Source organism: Mobula hypostoma, chromosome 6, assembly GCF_963921235.1.
Source record: "Mobula hypostoma chromosome 6, sMobHyp1.1, whole genome shotgun sequence".
NCBI lineage: Eukaryota > Metazoa > Chordata > Chondrichthyes > Myliobatiformes > Myliobatidae > Mobula > Mobula hypostoma.
In genome coordinates, this window is record NC_086102.1 from 38438376 (window position 1) to 38451848 (window position 13473).

Sequence of the window (13473 nt, forward strand, 5' to 3'; positions counted from 1 at the left end):
TCTCTGTCATCAGAGAATTTTAGAATATCTGTGTTAATTAGTTTTCCCCAAAGGTATTTGGATCTTCCGAGGTGTTAACAATTATAATGTGCTTCCACTATGTATGTCAAAGGAACCATTTATCTACCCGAAGTATTGAAGTAAACAATGTCATTGTAACTATTGAGATTGTATTGTGTTGAATTGTACCATTACCTTTGATCTTAAGTGTACAGAAATATGATGTACTTCTGGGCTTGTGAGCCTCGAGCGTGAGTGTATCCCCAGTGGTGCTTGCTTGTGTTGAATAAAAACTTTATCACCAGCTTCAGTGTCTCCCCAGTGACTTCAATGACAGTCATATTTGGGGGTTCAAGTGGGATATGTTTGTGACCCACTGTGTGGCCAGTGACTTCAGCAGTATTTTTTTGAACACAGAGAACATGGGACATAGAAATCCGCAGCACATTACAGGCCCTCGGCCTACAATGTTGTGCCAAACATGCAGCCTACTCTAGAAACCGCCTAGAATTTTCCTAGCGCATAGTCCTCTATTTTTCTAGGCTCCATGTCCTATCTAAGATGCTCTAAAAAGACCCTATTGCATCCACTTCCACCACCACTGCCGGCAGTACATTTCACTTCCCACCACTCTCTGCGTGAGAAACTTACCCCTGACATCCCCTTGGTACCTACTCCCAAGCACCTTAAAACTATGTCCCCTCATGTTTGCCATTTCAGCCCTGGGAAAAAGCCTCTGGCTATCCACAGGATCAATGCCTCTCATCATCTTATACACCTCTATCAGGTCACTTCTCATTCTCCATCGCTCCAAGAGAAAAGGCCAAGTTCCCTCAACCTATTCTCATAAGGTCACCTTCCAAACTGGGCAACATCCTTGTAAATCTCCTCTGTACTCTCTCTATAGTATCCACATCCTTCCTGTAGTGAGGTGGCCAGAACTGAACACAGTACCCCAAGTGAGGTCTGACCAAGGTCTTATCTAGATGTAACATTACTTCATGGCTCTTGAACTCAATCCCACAGTTGATGAAGGCCAACACACTATACGCCTTCTTATCAACACTGTCAACCTGCACAGCAGCTTTGAGTGTCCTATCAACATGGACCCTAAGATCTCTCTGATCTCACTGCCAAGAGCCTTACCATTAATATTATATTCTGTCTTCAAATTTTACCTACCAAAATGAACAACTCCATGCTTATTCTGCATCCTATCAATATGGCACTGTAAACTCTGACAACCCTCCAGACTATCCACAACATCCCTGCCTTTGTGTCATCAGCAAACTTACTAACCCACCCTTCTATTTCCTCATCCACAATAGTCTCATGGGCCGGGGAAGTAGTAGGAAGGAGGAGGAAAAGGGGTCATAAGGTCGCTGTAGCTGACATAGCTGCTGTGAAGATGCAGGGATCTTGGTTTGTTTGTCATTGACCAGGGCACTTAACGAGGGTCTACCACACTAGACATAGACGGGTAAAGGAGATGTTGTCCTTACAGGCGAAGAAGCATGAGAAATTACTCAAAGCCAGGTACAGACCACAACAGAATTGAACTCCCCAACCCAGACAGCACCCTCTTTGTCCACTCTGACTGCTGACCAAATTGTAGAACTGGTAAAGACAGCCTCAAGGTCAGACAAATAGCCGGTGGCAGCCCCCATCATCAGTACTGGTGACCCACGGATATACATAATAGTGTAGGGGGGGCCGGCAATACAAAATGTTATTGGACAGAGGAGCATTAGTATCAGTAACTGACCTGCCCTTACGAACAACTGGAAAGGCTATTTATATTACGGGTGTAGGATGGGAAACAATGAGAACAGAAAAGAGTGAGCCTCAGGTGCTTGAAATGGAGAGGGGTGGTGGAATGCATCTCCCAGTTCATTTCTGGCCCTGTGCCAACAATGGGGGAATGGTCCTGGAAATAGATCTATTAAGGGAGTCAAGCGCCATCACAGATCATATCATATCAAGTTTAATTGTCATTCAAACCATAGATGAATACTTCCGAATGAGACAGCCTTCCTCTGGGGCCAAGGTGCAAAAACATACACATGCATTCAAAATAAGGAGAAAGGAAAAATAAGATAGTCACGTAAGAAAACAAATTTTTAGTCCAAGTATCTTATGGTCTATGGTCTTATGGTCTCTGAGCAACAAGTCCGACAAATTTGGTGGTTCCTGGCAGTCCGGCCTGTAATTCCACTGATCCAACACTGGAGGGCAGCACCTGCAGGAGCGGCCACCCGCAGCCGAGCCTGGAGGCCACAAACCTGAGGACTGAGGCCTAGTCCAAGCTACCACCAAGGCAACACTGCTGTTTCGCTGCCTGCCTCTGCCCGCCAAACAAGGGAAGCAGGCCTGCGGCAATCAATGTCCAAAAGGGTCTTGCGATGGCAAAAGAAATGTCCAATGTATGTCACTCGTGGTTTCACTATATGCTGCCTTCGCGCCAACTCTAAAGGCTGATTTATACTTCTGCGTAGTAGCTTATGCCGTAGCCTACGCCGTTGTGAGCATTTATACTTGTGCGTTGGTGTGTCTGCATCGCTCTGCAATTCACCGCCAAAACGCTAGTTGGCAGTGGGGTTTCTATGTCACTGTGTTGAGTTTCTTCATGTTGAAACTCAACACGAAGAAACTCAAGCTTCAAACAATGGCGACTGAAACTGAAGGAGTGTGAATTTTCTGTGCTTGTCCAGCCACTGGAAGAGGAAATGCATTTCAAATATTTTCGGATGTCGGCAGGTAGATTTGACGATTTGGTTCATCGTCTCCAACCATTTATTTCGCATCAGTGTACGCACAGTATACTCAGACACTGGCAATCACCTTTCGAGTTTTAGCTTCAGGTGGAAATCAACAGGCTGTAGCAGCTAGCTACAAACTGGCGTCAAGCACAGGGTCCTCCATAATTTCAGAGGTCTATAAAGCTTTATGAAAAGCATTGCAGCCAGAGTCCCTTCCCTGCCCTTCAGTCGCCCAATGGGAAGCTATTGCAGCGTAGGAGGAAATGCTATGCTACCAAGCGGACCAATCACAGTTGTTGCGGTCTGCGTCGCCGCGATGCGTGGTTACATTCTTGGGGAGGTGCACGTCAGGCTACGGCGTAGGGTACACGGCTACACCATACTTACGGCGTAGATTTGACGCAGAAGTATAAATTGGCCTTTAGGCACCAACTCCGGTGCCTTTGAGTAGCAGGCAGCAGCATGGTCTGCAGCCAGGTCAGCTCTTCCAAACCCAATCTAACTTCTCCTGTGGCGGTCGGGCTCAAATCCCCAGCCCAACCGACCAACTCACCTTTTCCAAACTGCCGACTGGCTCTGACGACACCCCGGCCGGCTACTCCGAACAATGAGCATTTCTCTGATGCGGTGGACCAGCTGTACAGGTAGTTTTTAGACTCACGAATAGTCTTACTATGTATAAAAACACATTTAACAAGGAAAAAAGCAGCTTTGGTCGGCCCCCGAGAAGCCGCTGTGTGACGTTATACACGTCGCCATCTTACCAGAATAGATTCAGGGAAGGGAGAACTTACATGGACAAGTCAGGGTAAGCGAACGTGTACAACCCCTAGAGTTTACAATGTGTCCCATATAGCTACAGCAGCCCCGATAAACAGGGATTGGAGCAAGGAAGGTTTGTGTGGGCTAATCTGTCAGCAGTTCACAGGCGTATGGACCAGACACAAACAAAACTGTGGGCAGGTGAGAATAGGCCCAATTAAAATAGAAGGGAAATGCACAACAATACCCGATAAAGGCTGACACACTGGTAGCTGTTTGTAGTAAAGCAATTGAAACAACAGGGTTTACTGAAGGAGACTTCTTTGATCACACACTTATAGCAAGTAAAGAAACCAGATGAATCCTACTGGTTGACAATAGATTACACTGCGCTCGATAAGACTACACCACAATGGCATATCATTGTGGCCAGTGCAGGCATAATCCTACTGGTCTCTCCCCAGCACATAAAATATTCACGGTCCTAGACATTGCCAATGGATTCTGGGGGTTGTCATTAGCTCCCAAGTCCCAGGACCAATTTGTGTTCACCTTAGAACAGGGGTTCGCAACCGTTTTTATGCCATGGACCAATACCATTAAGCAAGTAGTCCATGTCCCCAGGTTGGGAAGCCCTGCCTTAGAGGGACAATAGACATGGACTAGACTACGACAGAGTTTGCCATCTTCCATAACGTCATGGCACAGACCTTGGGCAAACTTGACTTGACGCCATGCCGCAGTACAGTTCTACAATACGTAGATCATTTGTTAATTACCTCGCAGGATGGAGTACGCCACTGTGGGGCAATAGTGAGTGTTTTTGAAGTATTGCAACTCCAGGGATTTAAAATCAGCCCATGCAAGGCCCAAATATGAAAGCAAATAGTGAAGGACCTGGGACATGTTATCTCACAGGGTGGAAAGGTCAAGCCAGCTGGCAGGACAACAATTAGTTCCGTGCCCCGTCCAGTCAATGTGAGGGGAGTGGGGAAGGTACTGGGACCGTTCACGCCAGGCTTGCAGCACTGGTGGCTCAAAGGAGAGGGAAATCCCCTCTGGAGGAAGTGAAGTGGAGGTCAGTAGAAGAGAAGGCCTTCACCAATATTTAGAAAGCCCTCATTCTTGCACCTGCTTTAGGATTACCAGATGTGACTTGTCCCTTTCACGATGGCTCTATAAAGCAGAAGTAGCTCAGGACTACAGGGACACAACAAGATCTGTAGCATACTATCCAGCAATACAGACTCCCGTTGTGGCTGAACTCCCCCGGTGTGCCGCAGCCTCGGACAGTGCGGGTTTGTGAGCCCGCAGTAACACCGAGGTAGCTCATGTTACAGGGCTTCACACGTCACTGTGAGCTCCTCAATACTGGGAGGCCAAGAGCAGTCACAGACAGGCAGAGGGAAGCGTTGGAGGCCAGACTCATCCCGGAAGACAAATCAGTGACCAAAACGAGAAACACCGGAGAGACCTCAGACGTGCTATCCGAGGTGAGACGTGCTATCCGAGGTGAGACACGCGAGTGTCAAAGGGAAGTGGAGCAGGATGAAGATACTGATGTAAAGGACACTCTGCTGGAAGGGGAAGTGGAGAAGAGATTTTATAGATAGGTCCTGGAGGTACATAAACAGGAAGCTGTGGACTGGGTGGGTCGTGGTGACAATGGCAGGGGAGGAATTAGCAGCAGGAACACTGCCAGCCGGAAGGGTGCTCAGCTCAGGTGGCAGAACCAGCGGGTTGAATAGAAGCACTACACAATAGCCGAGGGAGGAGCGTGAACATATGCACAGACAGCAGGTAGGGTTTTGGAGTGGTGCCCAATTACCTGATGGCATCGGCGCGGAGGGGGTTCGTAACCCGAACAGGCACAGATATTCAGCACGGGCACCGAATGCAAGAACTGCTGGAAGCCGCGAAGTTGCCTGCACGGGCGGCAGTGATTAACGTGAAGGCTCATCAGAGAGTGGAGAGTAAAGAGCAGAAAGAGAATGAGTGGGCAGACCTCAGGGCAAAAAGAGCAGAAGAAGAACGTGAGCCAACAGAAATCGCGGGTGCAGAAGGAAACCTACTGAAGTCAGTCTGGTAAAACTCTATGGGGACGCGGAGGCGGAGAAGGAGAAGTGGCGAAGAGGAGGAGCAAACGAGGGACCAGATGGTAGCTGAGTGCACGGGGAAGAGGTAACTGTAGTCTCAGCATGTATTAGGCAGATTCTGCTGAAGTTACATCACGAGGCGATGCATTGGGGAAGGCACAGTATGGCCGTCACCCTCCACCAGTCTCATTCATGGCTAGGGATGGGAAGGGATGTGGAGAAATTTTATTTGGACATGTATCGTTTGTGCCCAGTATGACCCTGGCAGAGAAATAAAGGTGCGGCTGGCAAACCAGCCACAACTGAGGGAACCCTGGGGCAACATTCAGATGGACGTCATGGGGCCCCTGCTAAGAGGGGAACTACTGTCTGTTGATCCTGGATCCCTTCACCCGGTGGGTAGAGGCTTTCCCAACTGATTGTACTATCAGCACAGTGGCACAAATTTTAGTTCAGGAAATCCTCCCTAGCTGAGGAACCCTAGCCCAGGTGGACTCCCATCAAGGAGCACATTTCACAGGAAAAGTGATGAAAACAATGTGTCAACAGTTAGGGATCTGACAACGATTCCACGCTCAGAGCTCAGGAACGGTAGAAAGGATGAACCGGACAATCAAAACTGCCTTAGCTAAAGCTATAACAGAGACAGGAAAGAGGTGGGTTGATATATTGCCAGAAATCCTAATGAGATTGCGAGCAACCCCAAACCTCACTCTGTGAAAGCACAAGCAATGCGACTCCCTTATGGGGTGATCATGGGTTACTGTGAACCTGGAACCTTTTAGGATAAAATGACCCAGTATGAAAAGGACTTCTACGTCCAGCTTAAAGTGTTGAAGGACTGAGCAACACATTGCTCATCAGAGACAGCCAGAGGGAGAGAAGATACTCCTTCCACTGCTAGGAGGCCAAGCCATGGTAAGAGCTGCCTGAAAAGGCAGAGTTCACTCCCAGGTAGTGCTTCTGACAAACGCCACTTGTGTTACGTACCTACATATCCAGCAGGGCAGCCAGTGGAAACACTGGACACAGGTTAAACCGCATGGTTCACCTTGTCGTCACCCTCACAGCCACAAGTGGTCAAGTCCACCCATCAACAGTGCCATTACAGAGAATCTTTAGTGATGAACATCGACCTGCTGCGTCACCTGATCACACCTGATGAAAGTAGACCCACAGGTGAAAGAGAACAAAAACACGAATCCAGAAGATGAGAAAGAGAGAGAGAGAGAGAGAGAGAGTCAGTGACTCGAGAATAAATTATAATGGTAACTATACTTTGTAATGAAAGCTGGTTCTTGGGGGTAGATGATTAGCTATATAGATCGGAATAGAAAGGTATTGGCAAAAATAGATGGGAAGGGATCCAAGTTAAAACAGAGACGTCAAGTTCCCAACCTTGATGGTGTGGGAGGTCGAGAAAGAGAAGAAAATGCATTCGAAGCAGCCATCAGAGTGGACACAAAGGAGCTGGGCCCTTTCAGTGGTCGAGTCAGTGACCACAAGGACAGTCTGCACACAAGGGAAAATCTGCAGATGCTGGAAATCCAAGCAACACATGCAAAGTGCTGGAGGTACTCAGCAGACCAGGCAGCATCTATGGAAAAAAAGTACTGTCGACATTTCAGGCTGAAACCCTTCGGCAGGACTGATGAAAAAAGGCTGAGGAGTAGTTCTGAAGTGGGGGGGGGGGGGAAGAGAGAAACGCCAGGTGATAGGTGAAACTTGGAGAGGCAGGGATGAAGCAATGAGCTAGGAAGTTAGAACCATAGAACCATAGAAACTACAGCACAGAAACAGGCCCTTTGGCCCTTCTTGGCTGTGCCGAACCATTTTCTGCCTCGTCCCACTGACCTGCACACGGACCATATCCCTCCATACACCTCCCATCCATGTATCTGTCCAATTTATTCTTAAATGTTAAAAAAGAACCCGCATTTACCACCTCGCCTGGCAGCTCATTCCATACTCCCACCACTCTCTGTGTGAAGAAGCCCCCCCAATGTTCCCTTTAAACTTTTCCCCCCTCACCCTTAACCCATGTCCTCTGGTTTTTTTCTCCCCTTGCCTCAGTGGAAAAAGCCTGCTTGCATTCACTCTATCTATACCCATCATAATTTTATATACCTCTATCAAATCTCCCCTCATTCTTCTACGCTCCAGGGAATAAAGTCCTAACCTATTCAACCTTTCTCTGTAACTGAGTTTCTCAAGTCCCAGCAACATCCTTGTAAACCTTCTCTGCACTCTTTCAACCTTATTTATATCCTTCCTGTAATTTGGTGACCAAAACTGAACACAATACTCCAGATTCGGCCTCACCAATGCCTTATACAACCTCATCGTAACATTCCAGCTCTTATACTCAATACTTCGATTAATAAAGGCCAATGTACCAAAAGCTCTCTTTACGACCCTATCTACCTGTGACGACACTTTTAGGGAATTTTGTATCTGTATTCCCAGATCCCTCTGTTCCACTGCACTCCTCAGTGCCTTACCATTAACCCTGTATGTACTACGTTGGTTTGTCCTTCCAACGTGCAATACCTCACACTTGTCAGTATTAAACTCCATCTGCCATTTTTCAGCCCATTTTTCCAGCTGGTCCAAGTCCCTCTGCAGGCTCTGAAAACCTTCCTCACTGTCTACTACACCTCCAATCTTTGTATCATCAGCAAACTTGCTGATCCAATTTACCACATTATCATCCAGATCATTGATATAGATGACAAATAACAATGGACCCAGCACTGATCCCTGTGGCACACCACTAGTCACAGGCCTCCACTCAGAGAAGCAATTCTCTACCACCACTCTCTGGCTTCTTCCATTGAGCCAATGTCTAATCCAATTTACCACCTCTCCATGTATACCTAGCGACTGAATTTTCCTAACTAACCTCCCATGCGGGACCTTGTCAAAGGCCTTACTGAAGTCCATGTAGACAATATCCACTGCCTTCCCTTCATCCACTTTCCTGGTAACCTCCTCGAAAAACTCCAACAGATTGGTCAAACATGACCTACCATGCACAAAGCCATGTTGACTCTCCCTAATAAGCCCCTGTCTATCCAAATGCTTGTAGATTCTGTCTCTTAGTACTCCCTCCAATAACTTACCTACTACTGACGTTAAACTCACCGGCCTATAATTTCCCGGATTACTTTTCGAACCTTTTTTAAACAACGGAACAACATGAGCCACTCTCCAATCCTCCGGCACTTCACCTGTAGACAGCGACATTTTAAATATTTCTGCCAGGGCCCCCGCAATTTCAACACTAGTCTGCTTCAAGGTCCAAGGGAACACTTTGTCAGGTCCCGGGGATTTATCCACTTTAATTTTCCTCAAGACAGCAAGTACCTCCTCCTTTTCAATCTGTACAGTTTCCATGGTCTCACTACTTGATTCCCTCAATTCCATAGATTTCATACCAGCTTCGTTAGTAAATACAGACGCAAAAAATCTATTTAAGATCTCCCCCATTTCCTTTGGTTCCGCACAAAGCCGACCACTCTGATCTTCAAGAGGACCAATTTTATCCCTTACAATCCTTTTGCTCTTAATATACTTGTAAAAGCTCTTTGGATTATCCTTCACTTTGACTGCCAAGGCAACCTCATGTCTTCTTTTAGCCCTCCTGATTTATTTCTTAAGTATTTTCTTGCACTTCTTATACTCCTCAAGCACCTGATTTACCCCCTGTTTCCTATACATTTCATACAACTCCCTCTTCTTCTTTATCAGAGTTGCAATATACCTTGAGAACCAAGGTTCCTTATTCCTATTCAATTTGCCTTTAATCCTGACAGGAACATACAAACTCTGCACTCTCAAAATTTCCCCTTTGAAGGCTTCCCACCTACCAATCACATCTTTGCCAGAGAACAACCTGTCCCAATCCACACTTTTTAGATCCTTTCTTATTTCTTCAAATTTGGCCTTCTTCCAGTTCAGAACCTCAACCCTAGGACCAGATCTATCCTTGTCCATGATCAAATTGAAACTAATGGTGTTATGATCACTGGAACCAAAGTGCTCCCCTACACAAACTTCTGTCACTTGCCCTAATTCGTTTCCTAACAGGAGATCCAATATTGCATCCCCTCTAGTTGGTCCCTCTATATATTGATTTAGAAAACTTTCCTGAACACATTTTACAAACTCTAAACCATCTAGACCCCTAACAGTATGGGAGTCCCAATCAATGTATGGAAAATTAAAATCCCCTACCACCACAGCTTTATGTTTCCTGCAGTTGCCTGCTATCTCTCTGCAGATTTGCTCTTCCAAGTCTCGTTGACTATTGGGTGGTCTGTAATACAATCCCACTAATGTGGCCATACCTTTCCTGTTTCTCAGCTCCACCCATAAGGACTCAGTAGACAAGCCCCCTAATCTGTCCTGCCTGAGCACTGCTGTAATATTTTCCCTAACAAGCAATGCTACTCCCCCACCTTTCATTCCTCTGCCTCGATCACATCTGAAACATCTGAACCCTGGAATTTTAAGCTGCCAGTCCTGCCCCTCCTGTAGCCAAGTTTCACTAATTACCACCACTCACAACCTTTCTATTAGCGGATTTGCTTAAACTTTCAACATCATTTATTTTCACCCCAGCCACACTGTCAGCTCTGGCACTCTGGTTCCCATCCCCCTGCAAATCTAGTTTAAAGCCTCCTCAATAGCACTAACAAACCTCCCTGAAAGGATATTGGTCCCCTTGTAGTTCAAGTGTAACCCGTCTCTCTTGTACAGGTCCCACCTGCCCCAGAAGAGGTCCCAATGATCCTGAAATCTGAAACCCTGCCCCCTACACCAGTTCCTCAGGCACTTGTTCCTCCTCCAGAGCATCCTATTCCTACCCTCACTGGCACCTAGCACAGGTAGCAATCCTGAGATTACCACCCTTGAGGTCCTGCTTTTCAACTTCCTACCAAGCTCTCTATACTCACTGTCCAGGTTGATTGGTGAAAGAGACAGAAGGCCATGGAAGAATGAGGGAAGGGGGGGGAGCACCAGAGGGAGGCGATGGGTGGGCAAGGAGATAAGGTGAGAGAGGGAAAAGGGGCTGGGGAATAGTGAAGGGGGAGGGGGGGTGAGGGCATTACTGGAAGTTTGAGAAATCGATGTTCATGCCATCAAGTTGAAGGCTACCCAAACGGAATACAAGATGTTGTTCCTCCAACCTAAGGGTGGCCTTACCCAACAGTGGAGAAGGCCATGGATGGACATATCGGAATGGGAATGGGAAGTGGAATTAAAATGGGTGGCCACTGGGAGATCCCGCTTGTTCTGGTGGACGGAGCATAGATGCTCAGCAAAACGGTCTCCCAATTGACGTCAGGTCTCACCGATATTCAAGAGGCCACACCGGGAACACTGAACACAGTATATGACCCCAACAAACTCCCAGGTGAAGTGTCGCCTCACCTGGAAGGACTGTTTGGGGCCCTGAATGGTAGTGAGGGAGGAGGTGTAGAGGCAGGTGAAGCACTTGTTCTGCTGATCCCTGCAGAAAGCAGAAAGTGAGTGGGAGGGCAGGGTTGGAAAGATGCGTTTGGTGATGGGATCCAGTTGGAAGTGGCAACCGTTTTGGAGAATTATGTGCTGGACATGAAGGCTAGTGGGTGGTCGGTGAGGACAAGAGGAACCCTATCCCTGGTAGACAGCTTATCCACCAATGTCTATTATAAACCAACAGACTCTCACAGCTACCTGGACTATACCTCATCCCACCCTGCTACTTGTAAAAACGCCATCCCCTTCTCTCAATTCTTCCATCCCTGCTGCACCTGCTCTCGGAATGAGGCTTTTCATTCTAGAACAAAGGAGATGTCCTTCTTTTTCAAAGAAAGGGGCTTCCCTTCCTCCACCATCAACGCTGCCCTCAACCGCATCTCTTCCATTTCATGCACGCCTGCTCTTACCCCATCCTCCTGCCACATTACCAGCTACCAGCCTCCAGTCCAGCACATAATTCTCCGAAACTTCCACCACCTCCAACTGGATCCCACCACCATACACATCTTTTCCAACCCCCCCATTTTCTGCTTTCAGCAGGGTTCACTCCCTGCGTGACTCCCTTGTCTATTCGTCCCTTCCCACTGATCTCCCTCCTGGCACTTATCCTTGCAAGCAGAACAAATGCTACACCTGCCCCTACACCCCTACACCTGCTTCCTCACTACCATTCAGGATCCCAAAACAGTCCTTCCAGGTGAGGCGAACTTCACGTGGGAGTCTGTTGGGGTCATATACTGTGTTCGGCGCTCCTGGTGTGGCCACCTGTATATCAGTGAGACCCGACATCAATTGGGAGACCGTTTTGCCAAGCATCCATGCTCCATCTTCCAGAACAAGTGGGATCTCCCAGTGGCCACCCATTTTACTTCCACTTCCCATTCCCATTCCGATATGTCCATCCATGGCCTCCTCAACTGTCGGGATAAGGTCACACTTAGGTTGGAGGAACAACACCTTATATTCTGTTTCAGTAGCCTCCAACCTGATAGCACGAACATCAATTTCTCAAACTTCCAGTGATGCCTCCCCCACCATTTCCCATCCCCTTGTCCCTCTCTCATGTTATCTCCTTGCCCACCCATCACCTCTGGTGCTCCCCCCACTTCCTTCTTTCTTCCATGGCCTTCGGCCTCTTTCACCAATCAACCTCCTAGCTCTTTGCTTCATCCCTCCCCCTCCAGGTTTCACCTATCGCCTGGTGTTTCTCTCTCCCCTCCCCATCCTTTCAAATCTACTCCTCAGCTTTTTTTCTGCAGTCCTGCCAAAGGGTTTCGTCCTGAAATGTTGACTGTACATTTTCCATTGATGCCTCCTGGCCTGCTGAATTCCTCCAACATTTTGTGTGTGTTTTGAAAGGACAGCCAGGAGGAGATGCCATTAGGTTGAGGTCCTTGGAGCCATTCAAATAGAGATCATCCCAAACCTTCCTGTAGATCGATCAAAGGGACTGAGATTGTCAAGATTTTTGACAATCTACCATCATGCCATGAACTGTTGCCTGTGAAACTGAATCAAAGTTACCCTGACGTGCCCCTGCCCACAGGATAACTATTGCTATCAGGTAGTGGAGGGGCGAAGATAAGGGATTAGAAGTGAAGGGCATTTTCACTGCCCGGCTTAATCAGATCCTCCTTAAAGTTTCGCCATCCTGGGACAGATTTCTCTCAAGGGACCAAGCGGAAGGTATGTTAGGGTATTCTGGAGTTATATGGATATAGCAGATATTAATTCAAACAAAAATCAGCCTTCTATTCTTATTGTAAATGTAAATTAAGTTCAGGACATTTACAATTAGTCTTCAGTTCTTATTGTAAATTACAAGTGGTAAATTGAAGTTAAACTGGCCCACAGACTAAGAAGTTGGACATTAAGCCTAACATTAAGACAAGGGGGTTATGTTAATTGGCTTGCATCGAACCAGGTAACACAGCTAAGTTACTTGCACCAATATGACTTAAATTCAAGCTGGCAGGTCAGACGGATGTTGTTACTTTGCCTATACCTTTGATATATTTGATATGCTATTAATTGGGTTTTGTACACTTACAATATTTGTGTATTCAGTGACAGTTCTGATATCATTAATTTTGAGTGTCTGGTTCTCTGTTGTCAGAAGTTTTTCAAAATATTTGTGTTAATTAGTTTCTCCCAAAGGCATTTGGGACCTTCAGAGGTGTCTTATCAATTACATGTTTCCTTTGTTTATCTCAAAAGGAAACTTTCGTCGATCCAAACAATGTCATTGTAACTATTAAAATTGTATTGAATCACCTGCTATTACCTTTGATCTTAAGGGTATAAAAATGTGATGTACCTTTGGGTTTGTG